Source organism: Eptesicus fuscus, chromosome 2 (assembly GCF_027574615.1).
Source record: "Eptesicus fuscus isolate TK198812 chromosome 2, DD_ASM_mEF_20220401, whole genome shotgun sequence".
Classification (NCBI taxonomy): Eukaryota; Metazoa; Chordata; class Mammalia; order Chiroptera; family Vespertilionidae; genus Eptesicus; species Eptesicus fuscus.
Genome location: NC_072474.1, coordinates 68,943,040 through 68,963,672, shown reverse-complemented (window position 1 = coordinate 68,963,672; position 20,633 = coordinate 68,943,040). Strand labels below are relative to the sequence as shown.

Below are 20,633 nucleotides of genomic sequence, written 5' to 3'. Positions count from 1 at the left end.
TAAATACCACCTCAGCCCTAATCACTATCTCAAAAAAAAGCCAAAATACACTATCCACAAAAAAACAACTCTGTGTCCTGAAGAGGTACAGAAAGGAAGGGAGAGCTAGTTGAAAAGCCTCTATAGCTAGTTAAAAAGAAAATAAAGTCACCAAAAAACCCACGTTTTAAATTGAGTATAGAAAGCCCTTGTGCATAGCTGCAGAGTACCAGGGACCCCCAACTATGTAATTTAACACAAGTGTTAACTAAAATACATTATTTCATCCCAAGAACAGTATCATTAGAGAGTTAGATTGGGGCAAGGGATTAATTATCTTAAATTCATTTCTCCCCAGTGACAATTTTTAAAAGTCTCCTGTCTGGAGCTGTGGAATGTCTGCCAGGCTCTCAGCTGCTGTGCTGTGAGGGTCCCTCACAATAGCGCCCCCTGGGCCTCCCCCTCCCGGACACGCACTGTGTCCCATTGGCTCTGTCTGAAAGGGTCAGTTATGCAAACAGAAGCTGCATACGTCAGACCTCCCTCCCAGCAGCTCCCTCTCTAGGCTTCCCCTCCTCAAAAACAGCCCGAGATCTCAGCCTTTGCTTTGACTTTTCAGAGCTGGGCAGCCTGTGAGCTCGAGGCTGAATGAACAGCTGGGCAAAACCTCCCTTTGCTCGATGTGCAAAGGACAAGCTAGCTGGGTCCCTTAGCCCTAGACACATGGGCAAAGAAACAGTTTCCTCATCTCCACTTCTCTATGGATGGCTTCATTAAAATGTCAGTGTTACATATGCATAACCCATGGACACAGAATATAGGGTGCTGAAGGCCTGGGATGGAGGGGGGTCACTAGGGAGGAAAGGGGACAAATGTAATAGTTTCAACAATAAAGAATTATTATTTTTTAAATTGTCCCTGGTTAATACAAAAAAAGCAGCACTCTTTGTTTGGCCAAACCTCTCAAAGGCTTTTTTTTTTTTTTTTTTTACGAAAAACTTCCAGCAATTCCAATGTTCACATCTCAGGACAAACAGATGACTTTGAAAGGCAGGAACCTAAGCAGTCTCGACTCATTTGGCCTCTTAGTTGGACAGATTAGATAAAAAAAAAAATGAGCGTCAGCTGATGGCGGCGGTGCGGTGTTGTGGCATATCGTCTGATATCACTGGGAGAAAAGCTCTTAGGGAATCTTCGTGAACTGAAACTGGCCGGCTTGCTCTGACGTCCTGTCAAGTGATCCAGTGAGCCCTGGCGTCAGACACTTAAGTAGGACTTTGCTTGTACACTCCAGGCCGGGTTTAAAGCCACAACCTGGAGGTGGAATTTAAATGAGCCCCACCCTGAGCAGCTATGGCTGTTTAGAATTACTTGGTTTTTTCCAAGTACCAGCGCTGCTTGGTGGCTGAGTAAAGCTACCAGTAGACCCTTCCCACCCAAAACAGTGGTCAGCATTCCGGACCAGCCCTCCAGGGGCGGTGGGCCCAGCAATCAGCGCCGGGGGTGCGGGTCTCCAAGTTCCTTTCTTATCTCTTCCCTGGGAGCAGTGAAGGCCCTCCCAGATCCGATATTTATACAGTAATTTCCCAGTTGTTCATTAATCATGGCTCATTCATTCCTCTATCCCCGTGGTCGGCAAACTGTGGCTCTCGAGCCACATGCAGCTCTTTGGCCCCTTGAGTGTGGCTCTTTCACAAAATACCTTGGCCTGGGCGAGTCTATTTTGAAGAAGTGGCATTAGAAGAAGTTTAAGTTTAAAAAATTTGGCTCTCAAAGAAATTTCAATTGTTGTCCTGTTGATATTTGGCTCTGTTGACTAATGAATGAGTTTGCCGACCACTGCTCTATCCGATACTTGGAGGTCAATGTCATTGTCCCAGTTTGGAAGACAGAGAATGGCGATGAAATGGAAAGATTTGTCCAGCAGCACCAAGAAGTTAGCAAGAAAGTAGACACTTGAATGCCATGCATTCCCCTTTCTCTTCATGTCTTTTTCTCAAAAGAAAAATCCGGAATCCTTCGAACCTCTCCCTCAGCAATTCTGTCTGGGCACTAAAAATGCTACCGTCCAAAAAAATGTGCTGCTCTCTTCAGGGGATCGCTCTGTGACTGGGAGGGGCTCAGAGGCTTACAAACAATGGAATGAATTAGGTGTGGTGTGCATTTATGAGTGTATGTGCATATGTGTGTATTTGTGCACATGTATGTGTGCCTGCATACACATGTGTGCCCAGCAGCTCTTCTGAACGGCTCGAAAACCCCAGAGGTGTGGGGTAAAAGTTTGTCTGAAGCCTAAACGGAGAAGGACAGCGACCTCTCTGCTGTGGACTTTTCCTAGAGAGGCCTGATCACTCATTTATAACAAATTTCAGCTCGGCCACTTGACAAGGGAGGCCGGCCCAGGAGCTGCGGGTGAGCTAGTCAGAAGGCGGCAGGCCCGACTTGCCCCCGAAGGTATTTCAGGAATGTTAATGGTATGCCTGAGTGGAGGGCTTCAGAGCCCAGAGCTGGGGCTGAGCACTGTTCTGTGGCCATCTGTTGAGGCCCAGGAAGTCTCATAGCAACAGCTTCTCAAGAATGGTGCTTTTTAAAATTTTTAATTAAAAATAACTAACAAAAAACCCCACACACAAAAACTGCTCCAGTGCCCAAGAAGAATCAGGACAGCATTCAGATTCTTTCTGCAGAGTGATGAGCTTTTAAGGAAGAAAAGACCCCGTATCTTTCATTCCCATTCTTTAAAAGAGCAATTTGTACTTGGTTTTGAGGTCTTAATTTCCCCTCCCCAGGGGTAGGATTTTTTTTTTTTTTTTTTGAAGGTGAAAACAAGTTTCTAAACCCGTGGAGAAATAATTGACAAAAATATGGTTAAGAAAAAAGCGGCCAGGGTTTTGAGATTCCCTGGTATTCGTTGCTCTTAGCAATGCTGTCAGCAGCTGCATGATGTGAGCTTTAAGCCCAGCTGTTTAGTTAGTGAAATGAACTTCAGACAAAGGCATTGATTTCACTGTCATGATGTAGGTACACCAATGTGAATCTCTTGGATCTATGTAATGGTTGACCTTAGAAAAAGAGGGAAGGGAAGTGATATTGGTAGTTTTAAATGTTTTAAGTTAGCCATGAACAACAATTGCCTTAGTTCCTCAGGATACGAGCCCGTGTAAAATCATGGACCCCTGAAGCCTGGCTGGCAGCTGTGTGTACAGGGACAGGCCCGATAGCCCAACAAAATAAGTTTATTCTATTCTGAATTCTACTCCTCACTGGGCTATTTTAGGAAGGTACACAACCTCTGAGAGAGTAGTTCCTCATCTACAAATTGGATTTCTGCATTGTTAGGAAGGTTAAATATAATCACATAAAAGGAACTCTGGGAAATGCCCTTTGAATCTGAATGACATCTATAAAGGAGTCTTATATGCTGTCATTCTTGCCATTGTCCAACCCTGGGAAAATATTTTCATGAGAACTTTTATATTCTCTTCATATTTTCACTTGACATTTTTTCATTAAAATTCCCCAATAGAGTCACAAAATAATCCAAGTGATTTTGCATACACGTATATACTTATTTAACATAGTACACATGTGGACTAATTCTTTATACTCTTGATTATTAGTGTGTATTTCTACTCATGAAGTATGATTCAGATTTAATGTATTGCCCCTAATGGTCAAGGGTTATGCCACTACCCCTCAGGAAAAGGATATGTACCCCAAAGTTTGATTTCTTGAATGTGGGTTCCTAATGGAGTCTGACCACTTACCCTCTCTGTACCTATTGCTTCATGTACAAAACTTAACCAACAAATATTTATGGAGTGCCTATCATGTGCCAGCTGTGTTTCTAGGTCATGAACAAAAGTAGACTAAAATCTTTGCATACGTTCTGGTCAAGGGAGACAAATGACAAGACCCCAAATAGGTCAGTCATGTTGAAGGTTATATCTTATCCATTTCTTTAGCACCACTACCTAGGATTCAATGGTAGAATGATGTGATCACACAGAAGAGTTTTGTTCTGATCAAAGCTGATTCCTCTTATAATAATTAAACTCCCAGTCTTGGCTTCTTAAGTATTCAATTGTATCACGTAGGAAGGTCCCCCATTCTATATCTTCACACATTAGAGAGGGAAAAACTTAGTTTTTAAAAACTGGCCTTGTTTAAACTAAACCATTGTTTCTATTGTGAAAGTGCTAAGTCCATACTCTCTAGGGACAGGTGTATTTTGATACATTTGGTTTAAATCTCAGCTACAAAAGTTCTGTTGAATTCCATGGAACTCACATGATATCGCAATGCACTCATGTTTGAGTTTTGACGTTGATACCCTTCTCTAAGCCACGGGAGCCCTGGTGGGCAGGAGCCTATTGCAGATGAAACAAAACAAGGAATCAATATCTTTTCCTTCTCTCCGGAGCCCAGAAGCAAGATTGGTTTCCCAGGGCACTTCAAGGGCCTCCTGTCACAATGATCTGGACACTCTTCTGAGCGTCTAGATTTGCTTTCAACTTGAAGGGTTTGGGTCATAACTCATGTCAAGTGATGACTAGCTCAGAAACTAGAAGAGAGGGAATCTTTTTCTCCATGCATTTGAAGACTATCATTTAGAATTTGGGTTATCCTTGCTCCAGTACCAATGAAAATGGCTTGGGAATAAAATTAAATAAAAAAAAAGAAGGAAGTACCTGATGATCGCTAGAGATGATCCTTAAAGGAAAAGGCTGTCTAAAAACATACATCCTCATAGATAGAGGCAAAGAAGCATCGAACAGACTGTCAAACTACAGCGGGAAGGTAGGGGAGGGTTGGGGGGGGGGGGGCGGTAAGCGATCAACCGAAGGACTTGTATGCATGCAACAGACGCAAGACACTTGGGGGAGGGGGGAGAGGCCAAGTGCCTGGGGGTAGGGGAGGCCAGGGGGAGGTCAATGGGGAAAAAAAAGGAGACATATGTACTACTATAAACAATAAAATAAAATTTAAAAATAAAGTAATTATCCATAAATAAAATAAAAACATATACCCTTATCAATGGAAATGTTCCATTAGAGGCTGGGTAACCAATGGTCAGAGAGGTTATCAATCATTTTGATTAACTTAATAGCTTAACTTCGAAGATTTCTTCCAGATTTGTGGTTGTGCTTTCTTCCAAGATCTGCTTATTGAAAACTAAATTCTGGCCTTCCCGGTGTGGCTCAGTGGTTGACCCATGATCCAGGAGGTCATGATTAGATTCCTGATCAGGTCACATGCCCAGATTTGGGGCTCAATCCCCAGTAGGGGGTGTGCAGGAGACAGCCAATCAATGATTCTCATTATTGATGTTTCCAGCTCTCCTTCTCCCTTTCTCTGTCTGAAATCAATAAAACTATATTTAAAAAAGAAAACTAAATTATTCAGGAAAAGTCACCTTAAATTCTCTGTAATCGATGTTTAGGACAGGGTTTCTGAGAACAAGAAAAAGCATTGTGATTGCGGAGGCTTTGTGCGTTGTGCTTTGGAGCCAGAGGAGTCATCCTCCGGCAGTGTTGACCCTGGTCTGGTCCGGGTCCTGGTGCCTGGAGCCCAGGTCCTCAACCAGCACCAGCAGTGCTGTGCTCCCGTTTGCAGATTCCAAAGTTCACATGCTGTCATATCGCCACGGCTTGCTGCAAATTTGCTTAGTTATGATCAGTGGGTAGACTAAACTATAACTCACTTTACTTTTTGAACAAACACTTGTATTGTGCTTACTATGTTCTACATGGTTTATAAAATGCTCTCGTAACAACCCTATGACAAAGCTACACTTTTAATCCCCATTTAACAGGTTAAACAGTTGAGATACCAGTTCAGTAACTAATCCGAGGTTACACAGTCACAGCTGGGATTTAAACGTAGGCAGCTGGCCAGCAGGGTCTGCACTCTTAACTCCCACGCTGGATGTGACCAAAAAATGCTTTGTCTTGTCCCATGCACCTTTTTCATTTGTTTAGCACTCCTGTTGATTTAGAGAAAAAAGGGATCTGGCATATCGTTACACTTTATTGCCCTCTGTGAGGGCAGGGAATATAACCTGTTGATACCCAGGGCCTAGCATAGCACCTGGGGCATGGCAGATACTCAAATATTTATTGAATGAGTGAGGGAGTAAGGGTGTGGCAAGAACAAACAGTAAGGCCATAGAAATGCCTTTCTGGTATCACAGAGCCACAGAGACATATGTGATTGCAGGGTGTCACTTAATGCAAAAACTTTAAAAAGTTATAAGACATAAAATTAGAGGTGAGACTATAAGGGGGCAATTATTTAAACCAGTGTCAACAATTTCATCCCTTTTACGTGCTTATTGGTATTTTAATTAATAAGTCACATCATACCTGAAATGTGCCCCAAAAGACCCCAAACTAACTCCTGCCAATGTGACAACTGGGAAAGGAGCAAACCAGGGCCCCATGAATTCCACTAAATCAAGGTTTTAATGTGGAGTTTGGACTCTGTACATTTCACAAATGGATATTGAGCCTCACAGATCTGTTATGGGGTGGAGAGAGAAAGCCTGGGTCTGAGGGAACATTTGGGTGCAGTGAACATAAACACACTCAGACCAGCTCAAATGAAAAGAGGGTTCTTTGAAAAGATATGAGGGAAGCTGTGGAATCCAACTATGGGAAAACAGAAACACTTCAAAGTCTAACCCAATGATTAAGTCAGGAGTCAGAAGCTTGAATGTGAGCTCCCACCTTGGCATTGCTGAGTTTGTGACCTTGGATAAATGTTTCCAGACCTTGTTTATCCATCTGGAAAGTAGGGAATAATTAATGTGTCTGCCTTGTAGGATTATTGTGTAGATTAAATGAAGTAATACACTGAAGCACTTGAAACACTGCCCGACACATAGTAGGAGGTCAATAACCATTAGCTTTTATTATGATTTAACAAGTAGACAGCTATTCACTTTCTCATTGGACTACATAGTTCCTCATTTTAGTTGGCCTTGAACATCAGTTCCATTACTTTCTCTGCAGACTGGCTTTCCAGAAAAACGGTTCTAGGGTTAATAGAATGGCATAGTGATGTCATCAAGGCTCTAGGTTTTTCCATTCTATCATCCTTAGCATGATGATTTTCTTTCTTTTTTAAAATATATTTTTATTTATTTCAGAGCAGAAGGGAGAGAGAGAAAGACAGAGACAAAGAGACACAGAGAGAGAGAGAAACATCAATGATGAAAGAGAATCATCAATCGGCTGCTTCCTGCATGCCCCTACTGGGGATCCAGCCTGCAACCTGGGCATGTACCCCTGACCAGAATCAAACCCAGGACCCATCAGTCCACAGGCTGACACTCTATTCACTGAGCCAAGCCAGCTAGGCCGCATGATGATTTTCATTCCCAGATTTGCCTGTCATGATTACAAAATGGCTGGGCAGCTCTAGTCCTCATGTCCTCACACAATTTTGCCAAAGGCAGGAAAAGAGTCCAGGTTTTTGTATTTGATCAAGAATGAATAGCACTTTTCCAAAAGCCCTCCTGCAAACTTTCCTTTGAGTCAGATCTCATTAGATAGGGTTGGGTCCTATACTCATGCCTAGACTAGTAACTGGCAGGGGAATCAGAATACCATGATTGATGCAAATCAAGAATGATTTATCTTTTGGAGCTACGGAGGAATCCACCTTCCAGAGCACATAGTCATCTGGTACTGTAATAGGATCAGAATTATGTTTGTGAGGAAGAAGGGGAAAGTGACCATTGAGTAAACCATCATAAGGGCCTGTCTTAGATGAGCATGTGTCCCAGCCACTCAAAGCCTTCCCCTGTGATTTTATATACAGAGTAAGAGAAGGCAGAGCTAGCTTTCTTTGGAAATGGCCGATATGAGAGGATGTAAACCTAAAGTTCTCTGTTCTGTGGCTATTTTCTGTATTGCTTCTCCTCCACCCACACACTGAAGGAGAATCTTATTTGCTCTAGAAAAAAAAAAAAAAAATGAGGGTGGGGAGAGAGAGAGGCAGAGAGAGAACCTAGAGACCAAGACAGACAGACAAGCCCTGAAGAGATGGTGCCTGATAGGGTGGGGGATCGCCTGACACTATTTTTCAATCCCTGAGGCCATCTCCACTCTTGGCCTTTCTAAGAGATTCCCACTTTTGCTGAAATTTCTTTGTGGATTCGGTGTCACTCTAGCATTTGCAATAACAACAACAAAACCCTGTCTGATGCATTTTCCCTAAACTGGGTTTCTATCCTTCCACATCCGCTTATGTGTGGCCCTGGCTCTCCGTCTTTGGGCTTGACTCCGTGTGCTCTCACAGCTCTGGAGCTTTCTTCCCCTGGTTAACTGAGCCCCTGGGCCCCAGTTCCAAACTCCACAGGCAACAACCTGAAAGGCTCTGCTTGTAGCCAAGGAAGAGCCGGTCCAGGCGCACCCTCTCAGCAGGGGCTTGGTGGGGCAATCTTCTCCTAGAATAATTGTGAGCCGGGAGACAATAACATCTATCTCTGATTAACACTGTGTGGTATATGCCCACTCCTTCCTAAAATGACTGTGCACCCAACTGAAAAGTACATTTTTCATAAATAAAATGGCTCAATTTCGTGTATACAGTGCCTTTGATGGGGAATTAAGGTCTGGCAGCTTTACTCCCTTTGGCCGGACTTACATAGAAGAGAATTCTGGATTTGTATCAGGGAATTAGTGAGGGAGTTAAGGAGGGAGTAACTAGAAGAGCTGAGTGAAGTCATCATTGAAATCAATGTGGGCATCAGAGGCAGGTCAATTGGGAGAGCCAATTAGGACTAATGAGAAAAATACCATGGAAGGCAGACCTATAAGAGGTAGAGCCTGTGATTCTGTAGAATGAATAACTATTTTTATTTATTTTTTCTTTTTAAAAAAGTTGATTTTAAAGAGTGAGAAAGGGGGAGGGAGGGAGAGAGAGAAACATCGATATGAGAGAGAAACATTGATCGGTTGCCTCCCACAAGCAACCCAATTAGGAATTGAACCCACAACCTGGGCATGTACCCTGACTGGGAATTGAACCAGTGACCTTTCGGTACACGGGACAGTGCTCAACCAACTGAGCCATACTGGCCAGACCAACTCGTTATTTGTTTAATATCTATTTTTTACTTTTGTATTATGAAAATGTCCAAACATTCATGAAAGTAGAGAGTACCACGAATTCCCACACACTCACCACCCAGCTAGATGGCACTTGTGGAGTAGAACAAGTCTGGGAGGAGGAGAGGATGAAAGAAGGGAGCAGGATCCAGCGGAGGACAACATGTGAGAGTGCTCATGAGTTTGGACAGGACCTGAGGGTAGTGGAGAGCTAATGAAGAATTTACAAGCCAGAGCAGTGACAGAATCAGATCTGCGTCTGAGAAAGACCATCCTGGCCACATTTTGGAAGGTGGTTTTAAAGATGGCAAGTCTGGAGGAAAAGAAACTAGTGAGAGAGGATCGGCCCAGGTGAGAAATAACAAGGGCCTGAGGAAGCTGTGGATTTGATATCTAGAAGGTAGACTGGATGAAAGCCTGGCTCTTGGGGTGAGGGAGAGGGAGAGGGTGACGATTAGGATGGTTCCCAGGTTTTTAACGTCAGCAGCTCAGTGGAAAGTTATAGCTTCCCAGCAAAGACTGATAAACCCAAGAACTTTGACATGGTGTGGTAAGATGTTAACTATTGAATAACAAAAGAAAACAAAATTCCTTATATAAGCACCGTGGTTAAAGATTAAAAGGAAGGCTTCAATAGTAGCCTTTGAGACAGAAACAACACCATGATCTTTAGCTGCGCCCCTTCAGAGAATGACCAGTTGATATTAAAGGAAACTGTTGCTACCCCTTCCAAGTACAGCAAAACCTCCTGCAGTGGATAATCAGTCTTCTTCTCGAGATAAGACACAGTAATACCCAGCTGCGGACAGCTAGCTTGTCACCCTTATTCTTTCTTTCAAGAGTAAAATGATATAAAGCTAGCGTATCCCAAACCCTTTTCCCATTCTTTTGGAGAAAGCAGTTGCTTGTCTGTTTTGTTGCTGATGGTGAACATGCCAGCAGCATTCCTTCCGTTTCCCTGTGCTTGTCATGATGGTCTAGCAGCTCAGGCTTTGGAGTTGAGTGGTCCTGGGTTTGAATCCCAAGTTCATCACCTTCTAGCACTTAGGGCAAGACACGTACCTCTCTGACCCTCCTCTGTAAAATGTGGGGAATATGATCTACCTCACAGAGCTGCTGGGGGTAGAGAAAGTGAGGTGCTTGGCAGAGGGCCTGGTCACAAGTGGTGGTGGTGGAGGTGGCCATTGTTTCTTGCTAGTAATGCTGATTCTCAGACATTAAGAAAGGATACAGTTTGCTTTGCACACTTTCATTATGCCTTGGGCCTATGTCTGTTAGATGGTGCCTCCATATCATGTTGACTTTTTATGGATTGGCCCCAGGAGAAGGAGGTGCATGCCCCGTGAGTCAGAGGGCACGTTGTACACGCCTGGCTCCTTCCTGATGTGCCTCGAGATATTGGGCTGATAAAGTTCGGAATAGAGAAGCATCCCATTAGACTATAGACACCACTGGAAAGAAGGCAGAGATCTATGGTACGCTTGGTTCTCACATGACCAAGATGCTTTCCTAGGATATAATGGGCCACTGAAGCGATGCTTGGTTTACATTGAATACTTCAACATAGAATATGTATGGTTAAATTCCAGCATGAGGCTTCAGCGGCCAGTTACACCCAAAGAAAATGTACTTAGCTTTCTTATCAAGAAAGGTCTTGATAAGACACTGGGTGACTGTAACTTTGGTCACTGCTCTGGAATGTCCCTGATGGTCCTGCCAGTTTCATTGCCCAGAGGTGTGATACTTTTATAAATGCCCTCATTTTATGCTTTCACAAATTAAAAATGTTTGTATGGTGTATTGTAACCAAAAGCAAACAACTGGTATGCCTCTATCTCACCTGTGAAAAGGGGAATGGTGAGAATTCAGAAGCTAGTATTGTCCAAGTGCCTGGGGTAAGAAATACATTTCCAGCATAAAGTATTATTGTCCTTGATGGTTGTTAAATCCTCGTGACTCAACATGAGAATCAAACAGTCAGAGACTAGGAAAAGTGGAAGTGTGTTTTTTATACTACTCTGAAATCTGTTATGCCTTTCAGAAAGAATTTTTTTAAAAAAAGATTTCAAAATATTTAAAATTAGCCACCCATAATTTTTTTTGCCATAAAGAAGAAAACTGAAAACTTCCATCCGTAGTTCTCAACCAAGGTGACTTTGCTCCCCAGGAGACATTTAACGATGTCTGGAGAACACTTTTGGTTGTCACAACCGGGGGTGGGATGGGGCTGGGCCACGGGCATCTGGTGGATGAAGGTCAGGGGTGCTGCTAAACACCCTGCAATGCACAGACAGAACCAGCCACAACGAATTTTCTGGCCCAAGTGGTGTCAAGGTTGAGAAACCCGAGTTAAATAATGGCTGTTGAGAGCCACAGGTGGTTATTATCCAACACTGGACTGTCTTTCAGCAAGAAATTCCCCTTCCCATTGGTTTCTGAGGGTTGAAATTATTTTCCTCAGCCCATATAGGAGAAAACGTGCTGGTACGCCTTTTATAGGTTTAGTCTGAGCTGTCTTCCTTCTACATAAGCTCTCAAAGTGTCAGACAATTCTGTCCAAAAAATCATCAGGCCACTTGCTTGGGAGATTGTGGGTGGGAAACGCAACAACCAGATTGACTCAAGTGTTCACCTTTCAACTGGTTGGTTTAGCACTCCGTGGACTCACAGCTGTTCGCGGTGACAAAGGGAGGAGTAGGAGAGAGAGGTCGGGTGAGGAATGCCTTCACATTTCAACACTCTCCAGGAAAAGGGAAAGTTGGCTTTGCAAATACTTGCCAAGCCGTCCAGGGGCAATCACAGAGCCTCCTTTTGTTCTTCCCTCTCTGTTTTCCGTGAGTGTCTTTATTTCGCAAACTATTATTTGGGTGCTTTCCAACTCGACTTCTGTGATGCAAAAAGGTCTTAAGATTTTAAGAATAAGCTAAAAGAAGATCACAAAGTCCTATAGGTAATCATGTTATCTCAAAAAGAAACAGTTAAACTAAGGCCTTCTCCTCCAGATTTTATGTATTTATATCTGACAAGGTATAAAATGAATCTTCATTTTGTTGTGCATTTAACTGTGTGTTTATTGAAAACTATATAATTACATAATAAATGACTACTGCAGCCATATGTCAGTTTTCTTGATTTTGTTCTATGTAAAAAGCTTTTGTTTTATCTTTGAAAGATTGCCCAGGTCTGGAACTTACTAGTGGAGTATTATTGGTATATAGTAGACAAAACTAAATTTAGTTACAATAAATAAACATAATCAGTGATAGGAAATGGTTCTGCAGTTGAATCTCTCCTGGTCAGCCTGTAAGAAAATAAATTTTTATCCTGATGAATGTTTCCATCTTCAGATACTTCAGTGGAACTCACTGTGCTAATATGACAGATTAGGAGGAGACACTCTGGAGCCAGACTGCCTGGGTTCAGACCATGGCCTCACAGGCTCTCTGCAACTATGGAACTCTGGACAGATCACTGCTCGGTTTCCTTGCCTTCAAAATGAGAATAAAGCATTTTCCTCAGATGGCAGTAGTAAGGATTACATGAGCTAATGCACGTGCTCAATGTGCATTAGTTGTTTCATTGTCATCATTATCATTGTTGCATTGTATTTTATTATTTTGTATTGGTACTAAGTGGGAGACTGGTGGATGGGGCCACTGCAGCTTGCCCAAATTCGCTGTGGTGCAAATGCTTCTAGTTTTGATCACCTCGTGTTTCTTGAGACAGTTATCTTTTTGTGGCTGTTGTTGTTAATTCTCACCTGAGGATATTTTTCCATTGATTTTTAGAGATAGGGGAAGGCGGGGGGAGAGAGAGAAACATCAATGTGAGAGAGACAAATCAATTGGTTGACTCCTGCATGCACCCCAACCAGAACTGGGGATCGAGCCTGCAACCAAGATACATGCCCTTGACTGGAATTGAACCTGAGTCCCTTTAGTCCTTGGACTGACACTCTATCCACTAAGCCAAACTGGCTAGGGTGAGACAGTTACCTTTTTTAAAGCACATACTTTGGAATGAACAGGACAGAGATTTATTGATTTATACCCAAATCCTCTGGCTTTCTATGCAGCATGACTACATGAAATACTGGGATCAGCACTTCGGGTTCCCAAGCCTCAACTACATGCTAGTCTTAAGGCGACAGGAACCCTCTATTAGAATTTGAGCTTCTGGTTGTCCCGGAAGAGGATGCTTTCAACTCTTTTCACCTGTTACTCCTGGGGAGTGTTGGTGACTGTGCGCTGAAGAGTGGTGACGTCAGGTGTATTCTGGCTGTATGTGTGGGAAGTGGCTGACATGTTATATTTATTGTCCCTGAAGCAGGATAGGATTGAAATGCTGTGCACAAATAGGTGGAGATGATTTTATAGCTTTGGATTTTTCAGTTTGTTTTCTAGAAAGATACCTCACTTGCTCTCCTAAGTAAAGAATCATAGTCCCCACATTTTACAGATGAGGGTCATAGAGGTAAGTATCTTGTCCTAAGTGTCTGATACTTTGAGAGCTATGTAGAAGGAAGACAGCTCAGACTATGGTGAAATTATGAATAGCTAATTTTAACTACATCATTTAGGCTTTCACGAGACAATTTTGATCAAGCACGTTTGTTTACTGGAATAACACACAGGCAACTTAGATACTGTGCTAAGTAGGAGGTACATACCTAAATGATGTAGATAAGAAGAACAAGAATGTAGAAACACTAAAATTGTGTGTTTTATAAGACAAATGTGATATCACATTCAAAAGAAGAGTTCTAGGAATTCTGTTCTACTTATTCTAGATTGAATTTCAAATAAATAACCGAATATATTCAGTTAGAGTCAAATAATTATCTGAATATATAAAGCTAAGGATTTACTCATCTCTAAAACCAAAAATGTGAACTAGTTGATGTTTAAGGTACATTTTGTCTATAACACATGTCAAAACCAATCTAACATGACTTTTGCATTGCATTCCTCAAGGGGCAAAGTAGACGCACATTTGATTTAGTGCTGAACAAAGCCTCACTAGTAAATATTAAACTGATTTGGATTTAAATGCCCTCTTCTGCAACTCAAACGTGGGTGGTAAAAGTAATGTCCCCATGGTGATAAGAGCTTCCGTGTGAGGGTACCTGTGGAAAGATTGCCTGCCGTAGGGAGATGGGTTGCCCTATTTCATGCTGACTGCAATAGTGTGGGCACAGCAGTGGAGATGATGGCCTGATGGCAGCATTGGAGTGAACTTGAATTAAATACGAGAGTGGAGAGATCCAGAGCTGAGATTTACCCAGGAAACGATAATGTCCCCATGATATTCAGCCCAGAGAGAGGTTTTAAAACACCAGTTGGTTGTATGTTAGTGAGAGGGAGTTAGTTCTCATTGTAGAAATCCTAAGAAAAGTTGGAAAGATAATGAACACCATAAATTACATTTGAATTTGACTAGAATTGTAGCCTCAATTCTGTATCCCTTTAGCTGTTCTGTATCCCTTTAAACTGTAAGTATGCTTTGAAGGAGAAATTGCAATAATCCTATTTAAGATAAACAGAAGGAAAACATAATAAAGAAATAGTAAGATGGCTCTGGCTGGGTGACTCCGTTGGTTAAAGCATCATTCCGTACATCAGAAGGTTGCTGGTTGGTTTGATTCCCAGTCAGGGCACATACCTAGGTTACAGGCTCAATCCCTGGTTGGGGTGAGTATGGGAGGCAACCAATAGATGTTTCTCTCTCACATCAATGTTTCTTTCTCTCTCTCCCCCATCCCTTCTCTCTTTCTAAAAATCAATAAACATATCCTCACGGGAGGATTTAAAAAAAAAAGAATAATAAATAGTAAAATAGAACTACCCAGGTGGTCAAGAGAAATGTGCAACTCAGCAAGTGGGAGCAGGGGGCGGGGCGGGGGGGGGGACCTAATGGGATTGCTGAAGAAGGGAAATATGAATAAAATAAGAATTTTTAAAAATGTAGGTTTTTAAAATAAACTGTTGATCAAAAATAGACCCAGAGTCATAGAACCATGAATAGACTGTTAATCTCCGAGGGAAGACAGGGGAGGGTGGGTAGGAGAGATCAACCAATGAACTTATATGCATATATGCATAACCCGTGGACACAGATAATGCGGTGGTAGGGACCTGGGGGAGGGGGGAGATGGGATGGGCTGGAAGAGGTTAACGGGGAGACAGAGGGAGGATGGGAGGCAGGACCTAAGTAATACTTTCAACATAAGGATTTGTTTTTTAAATGTAGGCTTTTAAATAGATGGAAAAATTCTTGTTTTCACAAATGTACATTTGTGAAAATTCTAGTAGCTACTGTTAAATTTCTTTCTAATAATAAAATTTTAGATACAGAATTATTCTTTTTCATTTCAGATTTACCTAAATTTGTTAAAGGCAATAAAACCATATATTTTAAACAGCATATATGTTTAGCACCATGCTTGCTATGGACTTTGCTGCTTACCAGATAACTGCTCTGAAAGCTCAGCCTTCTTCTCTGTAAAATGGGGGTAAAAATCTGCCTACAGAATTACCCAGATTATTAATTATATCCATATGCACTAAGTTACATACACAATATTGTACTGGGGAGCTGGCAGGAGTCCCATAAATGCTGTTGGGGCATGCAGGTAGTGATCTTGGTATGTTAAACTGTACCCAGACTCTGACACAATTTGCATATATTTTACCCAGTTTACTGAACATCATTTTCAAAATCCGCAAAAATAGTGGGAAACTGTCAAGTGTATGTATGTGTGATATTTCTATTTATGTGTGCATGGGTATGAAACATTTAAGAGTGCCAATAAATATAAAACATCTTGGGAGGGAAAAGGTGCCACTCTGATAGAAATAATTACTTGTCATTTCCCCCAGTTTTGTTGACTATAGAACATCAGTTGCAACATCTCATCATAATCTTATCCATTTCTGTTTTATGGAATTAAAACTTGACTCAAGGTATGCTTTGTGGTCTTTCTGGGTCTAGGAGATAAACAGGCCCAACTGGAAATAGACAAAGCCAGGCATCTTAAGCAAGAGTGTAGAGACCTATTCCCTCCCACTCCCTGAGGAATTTATGACCGGTAAGTTGTTCTCTAATGAGCACAGAAAGAGAGCGTTGCATCTTCTCTTAATTAGTTTGACAGATATTCATTTAAATTTGAAAAGATTCCCAGGCTTGGGATAGCAAAGGAAGGTTCTGAATTCCTTTTGCGTCTTAATTCTGTTGTGGTGGCGGTGCCCTGGGGAATGTCAACATCTGAAGATGAATAAAGCCCATGTGTTCATCCAGGGACCTCCACATTTTCTGTTTACAAGTGCCTGTGAACCACCAAGCTTTTGCTTTGCAGCTGCGAAGTCCAACACAAAGCACCGGGCTTGGTTTCTGTGAGGCGTGGATTTTTTTTTCTCATGCCTAACAAGGGATAGCTAGGCTGTCCTTAAATAGCCAGCTTTACATCAGAATAAGTCACTGATTTGGGCATGATGACTTGAGGTACACACTGAGGTTGATAAATTCATTAAACTACAAATTGTTTTTATCTTCAGTACTTAAAGCCATCATGGACATTAGGTTAGTGCCAGCCTTTGGTTATCCATGGAAATGAGTAAACAGGAGGCCATTAATTATCTATCTATCTATCTATCTATCTATCTATCTATCTATCTATCATCTACCTACCTACCTACCTATGGCCATATATACCCTTTTAACCACTAGTAACACTAACCTTTATTAGGGTTATTAACAGTGGTGATGACTGTCCACCTTATTATACTCTGTCTCTAGGTGTTCACTGCACAGGGTCCACACAGGGGCTGGAACCCACCCACCCTGAAGGACCTGGCCAGGCACTGCAGTGCTGGCTACATGGGTCCTGAGAGAGCCTTTTCCCCTGCACACAGTGTAAGGCCTCTATGGGCCAGCTGAGGGCCTGACTGAATGTTGCTAATGGGGAAATGTCTACTAGTAAACACAGACAGCCTTGGGAGGAAGGCACAACACCTGCCTAATCTAAAGGCTAAACATCTTGCTCTTGATTGAGTTCATTCATCAGGCTGGTCTGGTCCAGCTGTTCTTGGTGGAGTGTCCCAGCCCTGCCTCACCACCACCACCATTTTCCCCATTGACTTAGAGCAGATTCCTTTTCTTTATCAGCTCATCTTTTTTTCCTTTAATTTTTTCCCATCACCATTTATCCCCCCATACCCTTGCACCTCCTCCCACCCCTCTCCTTCCCGCAATCACCACACTGTTGTCCACGTCCATGAGTTCTTCCTCTTTATTTCCTTTTTGCTCAATCCCTCCACCACTCCAACACCCACCCCCCACCAAAGCTGTCTGCCTGCTCTCTATCTATGAGTCTGTCTCTCTTTTGCTTGTTAGTTCAGTTTTGTCATTAAATTCCACATATGAGTGAAATCGTATACTTATATTTCTCTGAATAATGTTAGAATGTAACATCCAAGGAAAGGGTCCAGAATTTTAGTCCTGATTTAAAGAAAAAGTGACAGAGCTTACAAGGCACCACCTGTTCTCTCAAGTTCATTGACTTGGTCATTAGTGGACCTTATTTGACTCAGTGTAGCAGAGGTGGGGTAGCCAGGTCAGAACGGCTGGGGGAAAGTCCCTGCTTTCCCACTTATTAGTGGAATAACCTCACTCAAGATTTACCCTTTGAGCTTCCTTTTCCTCTGTAAAACAAGAACGATAATGCGAGGCTCGGGTGAGATAATATCTGTAAAGTGCTTAACAATAATGCCATGCAGAGCAGTTACTCAAAGTGGGCCCGAACCATCAGAGTGAGTAACCTGGGAACTTGTTAGAAAAGCAAATCCCAGGTCCCAGATAAAACACTGAGGGATGTCGGAGAAACTATTCGCAAATCAGATATCTGATAAGGGGTTAATATCCAGAATATATAGAACTCAACAACAACAAAACAAACAACCTGATTTTTTAAAGGGCAAATGACTTGAATAGACATTTCTCCAAAGATGATATACAAATGTCCAATGAGCACATGAAAAGATGCTCAACTAATAATTAGGGAATGCAAATCAGAACCACAATATGATACCATCACACACCCATTGGATGGCTACTGTATAAAAGAAAGACAGAAAACAGGTCTTGGAGAAGATGTGGAGGAATCAGAACCCTTACGCACTGTTGGTGGGGATGTAAAATGATACAGCTGCTATAGAAAACAGTGCAGTAGTTCCTCAGAAAAAAGTAAACACAAGATTACCACATGATCTTTGTACACCCATGTTCATAGCAGCATTATTTGTAATAGCCAAGGTATGGAAACAACCTCGTATCCTTCAACAGATGATGAATAAAGGAAATGAGGTGATAGATAGATAGATAGATAGATAGATAGATAGATAGATAGATGATATGCAGGGTGAGGCAAAAGTAGGTTTACAGTTGTGAGTACATGAAACACAGTTTATTCTTGCATTATTATTTATTAATTATTGTATTAGTTTCCATATGAACAACTGTAAACCAACTTCTGCCCCACCTTGTATATATGATGGAATATTATTCAGCCTTAAAAAGAAAGGAATTCTGATACATGTTATAAAATGGATGAACCTTGAGGACATAGTACTAAGTGAAATGAGCCAGTCACAAAAAGACAAATAACTGTATGCTTCCATTTATATGAGGTAACTAGAGTAGTGTAACTTATAGGGACAGAAAGTGGGTAGGTGGTTGCAAGAAGCTGGGGGAGAGGGAAATGCAGAGTTTGTTTAATGGTATAGAGTTTTAGTTTTGCAAGATGAAAATAATTCTGGAGCCCTGGCCGGTGTGGCTCAGTTGGTTAGGCATCATCCTGCGCACTGAAAGGTTGCTGGTTCAATTCCTGGTCAGGGCACATGCCCGGGTTGGTGGCTTCATCCTGGTAGAGGCATGCAGGAGGCAGCCGATTGATGTTTCAGTCTCATCTCTCTCCCCCATCCCCTTCCCTTCCTCTCTCTCTAAAAATCAATTTAAAAATCTTAAAAAAGAAAAAGAATTCTGCAATTGGCTGACAACAATGTAAATGAACTTAACACACTGAACTGTAAAGTTAACATGGTTTAAAAATGGTAAATCTTATATGTATTTTACCACAAAATTTTAAGGGTGAAGACCAGCAATTTGAGTTTTAATAAGCCTTCTAGTTAGTTCTGATGCTTGCTGAAGTTTGAGAACCACTGACATCGAGCAAGCATTTAATAAGTGGTGGCTGCTATAATAATAATAATAATTATCATTATTATGTATGTATCAGTAAGCTATAAATGATGTTCAGTATAGTTTGGTTTAACGTACACTTCCTGATGCTCTAATTTTTGAAAATTAGTGAGTTGTATTTGGAAAATTCTACTAGGTGAATTGGGACATACAGTTAACAAGACCACTCCTCTTTCCCAGCCATTTGACATTTAGGAAAGCTCGTACATGCTTCTAATTCCCTGAAAGCTGAAGGGAGAAGGGCGGTCACTTCATTTCTGGAGTACACACTCGGCCTCGTGAAGCCAAGCAATCATTCTCCTGGACCCTCAGGACCGCTTAGTTCACACAGAACATTTCTAGAAACCTGTCACTGAACATTGTTGCCCTCAGGATCACAGTCCTACTTTTTGTTTTTTAAATATATGAAAAGCCAAATTATATTGTACACATCCTTTCCATTCGAATCAGAATAGATGCGGAGGGCACGGTTAGCAGAAAATCTTTGCGGCCATCTACGCCTTTCTAGCACTCACCCAGTGTAGGTCTGTCCTAGACCAGCATCATCCCAGATTCTCGACTGAAGCTAACAGAAGAGACAGCATCCGCTTACTTTTTCCGTATTAGCCTTGAGTTTAGACTCTCAAACTTCCAGGCAGCTCTTGCCACCTGGTACCCATTTGGCTTTATTGTTATTTATCTTTTGGAGGGCAAAGGGCGAAGGGCTTTGAAGAATTCCCCAGGCGAGCCAGGCGAAGCATTTTCTGCGAGGGACGTTGATGGTGCGTTGTTTTCCTTCGCAAAGGACTGTGAGGATATAATCTCACCGCTGCCCTTGACCGTCACCTGTCAAACCAAAGCACACGAGCCAGTGCCCAGTCTTTCGTTATTATAAAAGCGGGACAGAATATACCCGCCATGGGGTGGCTGTCCAGCCAAGGGAAACCAGCTTCCTTTCAGAGAACGTTGACCCGTTTGCTCTCACTGAGTGATGTGCCATTGAGATGCGAGTGAAGTCAAGCATTTGTGGAAGAGTTTTGTTTCGCCGGACCACAGGTGTTCCTTTTCCATGGTTGTGGCTTTCTGAAAAGGTGACAGTAGGTTCTGAGGGTGTTACTGCTTTGATGAGGAGGAAATTAAAGCGCCAAAAAAAAAAAGAGGAGAGTGGTTAGCGTTATACATATTGATGTGAACTTTGGAGAGTGAGCCTCCTATTTTGCAGAAATAACTGCACCCCTTGTTTTATGCCATCGACTTTTACCTATTTTTCAAATAGCCACGTGTCTTGATAAACTCTTGAAGTGA

General features: G+C 42.1%; 1 protein-coding gene and 1 long non-coding RNA gene across 2 annotated transcripts in view; both read left to right on the top strand.

Annotated features, from left to right (window-relative positions):
• The window catches only part of SHROOM3 (shroom family member 3), a 292,517-nt gene that overhangs the window by 126,634 nt on the left and 145,250 nt on the right, over positions 1-20,633 (top strand). The window lies entirely within an intron of this gene.
• The window catches only part of LOC114232250 (uncharacterized), a 22,728-nt gene extending 2,095 nt beyond the window's left edge, over positions 1-20,633 (top strand). The window contains exon 2 of the long non-coding RNA XR_008558529.1: positions 20,038-20,633. This is a non-coding gene — a long non-coding RNA (uncharacterized LOC114232250). The remainder of the gene's footprint in view (positions 1-20,037) is intronic.